Raw genomic sequence first — 3,596 nt, forward strand, 5'->3', positions numbered from 1 at the left:
TTACTTTCATTGATGACTTTAGTCGTTTCGGATATGTCTACTTATTAAGACACAAGGACGAAACGTTTGAAGCATTCAAAGAATATCAAAATGAAGTACAAAATCAACTCAATAAGACAATTAAGGTACTTCGAACTGATAGAGGAGGTGAATACCTAAGCGATGCCTTCCAAGATCATCTTAGAAGTTGTGGGATTATCTCGCAACTTACTCCACCCGGGACACCACAGCTTAATGGTGTGTCCGAAAGGAGGAACCGAACCCTAATGGATATGGTTCGATCTATGATGGCTAGAAGCTCGTTACCTCTATCATTCTGGGGTTATTGTCTATGCTCAGCGGCTCGTATTTTAAATATGGCCCCAACCAAGAAAGTGGAACGAACACCTCATGAGATGTGGTTTGGAAAACCTCCATCTCTATCATACTTAAAGGTATGGGGATGTGAAGCTTACCCTAAGTGTTACGTCCCTAATAAGTTGAATGCTCGATCCACGAAGTGTATCTTCATAGGATATCCCAAGGATGATATGGGATACTATTTCTATGATCCTTCCGAGCAGAATGTATTTGTTGCTCGGAAGGCTGAATTCCTTGAAACTAAGTTCCTAATGGAAGGAAATAGTGAAAGGAAGATAGATCTTGAAGAGGTTCAAGATCAAGTAGATGATACACAATTGGTTGACACTAGCACTCAACATGGAAATGTTGAGAGTGATCAAATGAATGATCAAAATACACAAGACGTTCGCAGATCTGGTAGGATTAGTAATCCTCCTGAGAGATATGGGTTTCTCATGGATGGTTGCTATGTGGTTGATTTGGATGAACCAATAAACTACCAAGATGCTTTATCAAGGATTGATAAAGATAAATGGCAGGAAGCCATGAATGCTGAGATGCAATCCATGTATGACAACCAAGTTTGGGAACTTGTTGCGCAACCTCCTGGCTCTAGGCTAGTTGATTGTAAATGGCTGTTCAAAATGAAAACCGACATACATGGAAACTTGGATACATATAAAGCTAGACTTGTAGCAAAAGGTTTCACTCAAACTCAAGGGGTTGACTATGATGAAACTTTTTCGCCTGTGGCAATGCTAAAGTCTATTAGGATATTACTTGCCATTGCTGCTCATTATGACTATGAAATATGGCAAATGGATGTAAAAACCGCTTTCCTAAATGGATATCTTGAGGAAGATGTTTATATGGTACAGCCCGAAGGTTTTGTTGATCCGAAAAATCCTAAAAAGGTATGCAAGTTAAAGAAATCAATCTACGGATTGAAACAAGCATCTAGAATGTGGAATCATCGTTTTAATGAAGAGGCAAAGAAATTTGGCTTCATTAAAAATGGTGATGAAGCTTGTGTATACAAGAAGGCTAGTGGGAGCTCTATAATGTTCCTTGTGCTATATGTGGATGATATATTATTGTTTGGGAATGATATAACCACAATGCAAGAGGTCAAAACTTGGCTAAAAGGTTGCTTCTCCATTAAGGATCTTGGAGAAGCACAATACATATTGGGGATTGGGATCTATAGGAATAGATCCAAGAGATTGATAGGTTTAAGTCAAAGTACATACATTGACAAAATCTTGAAAAGGTTCAAGATGGAAAACTCTAAGAAAGGTTTGGTACCTATTCAAAGAGGAACCATTCTCAGTTCATCTCAGTGTCCTACCACGAAAGATGAACAAGAGAGAATGAAGAAAGTCCCATAAGCATCTGCTATTGGGTCTATCATGTATGCAATGATATGTACTAGACCGGATGTGTCATGCGCTCTAAGCTTGACAAGTAGATACCAGAATAACCCAGGAAACATGAAATGTCCCGTTCTTATTGACTAAAAACGTTCCATATTAATTGATTTCGTTGCGAGGTTTTGACCTCTATATGAGACGTTTTTCAAAGACTGCATTCATTTTTAAAACAAACCATAACCTTTATTTCATAGATAAAGGTTTTAAAAAGCTTTACGTAGATTATCAAATAATGATAATCTAAAATATCCTGTTTACACACGACCATTACATAATGGTTTACAATACAAATATGTTACAACAAAATAAGTTTCTTGAATGCAGTTTTTACACAATATCATACAAGCATGGACTCCAAATCTCGTCCTTATTTAAGTATGCGACAGCGGAAGCTCTTAATAATCACCTGAGAATAAACATGCTTAAAACGTCAACAAAAATGTTGGTGAGTTATAGGTTTAACCTATATATATCAAATCATAATAATAGACCATAAGATTTCATATTTCAATACACATCCCATACATAGAGATAAAAATCATTCATATGGTGAACACCTGGTAACCGACATTAACAAGATGCATATATAAGAATATCCCCATCATTCCGAGACACCCTTCGGATATGATATAAATTTCGAAGTACTAAAGCATCCAGTACTTTGGATGGGGTTTGTTAGGCCCAATAGATCTATCTTTAGGATTCGCGTCAATTAGGGTGTCTGTTCCTTAATTCATAGATTACCAGACTTAATAAAAAGGGGCATATTCGATTTCGATAATTCAACCATAGAATGTAGTTTCACGTACTTGTGTCTATTTTGTAAATCATTTATAAAACCTGCATGTATTCTCATCCCAAAAATATTAGATTTTAAAAGTGGGACTATAACTCACTTTCACAGATTTTTACTTCGTCGGGAAGTAAGACTTGGCCACTGGTTGATTCACGAACCTATAACAATGTATACATATATATCAAAGTATGTTCAAAATATATTTACAACACTTTTAATATATTTTGATGTTTTAAGTTTATTAAGTCAGCTGTCCTCGTTAGTAACCTACAACTAGTTGTCCACAGTTAGATGTACAGAAATAAATCGATAAATATTATCTTGAATCAATCCACGACCCAGTGTATACGTATCTCAGTATTGATCACAACTCAAACTATATATATTTTGGAATCAACCTCAACCCTGTATAGCTAACTCCAACATTCACATATAGAGTGTCTATGGTTGTTCCGAAATATATATAGATGTGTCGACATGATAGGTCGAAACATTGTATACGTGTCTATGGTATCTCAAGATTACATAATATACAATACAAGTTGATTAAGTTATGGTTGGAATAGATTTGTTACCAATTTTCACGTAGCTAAAATGAGAAAAATTATCCAATCTTGTTTTACCCATAACTTCTTCATTTTAAATCCGTTTTGAGTGAATCAAATTGCTATGGTTTCATATTGAACTCTATTTTATGAATCTAAACAGAAAAGTATAGGTTTATAGTCGGAAAAATAAGTTACAAGTCGTTTTTGTAAAGGTAGTCATTTCAGTTGAAAGAACGACGTCTAGATGACCATTTTAGAAAACATATTTCCACTTTGAGTTTAACCATAATTTTTGGATATAGTTTCATGTTCATAATAAAAATCATTTTCCCAGAATAAAAACTTTTAAATCAAAGTTTATCATAGTTTTTAATTAACTAACCCAAAACAGCCCGCGGTGTTACTACGACGGCGTAAATCCGGTTTTACGGTGTTTTTCGTGTTTCCAGGTTTTAAATCATTAAGTTAGCATATCATATA

This window comes from Rutidosis leptorrhynchoides, chromosome 11, assembly GCF_046630445.1.
Source record: "Rutidosis leptorrhynchoides isolate AG116_Rl617_1_P2 chromosome 11, CSIRO_AGI_Rlap_v1, whole genome shotgun sequence".
Classification (NCBI taxonomy): domain Eukaryota; kingdom Viridiplantae; phylum Streptophyta; class Magnoliopsida; order Asterales; family Asteraceae; genus Rutidosis; species Rutidosis leptorrhynchoides.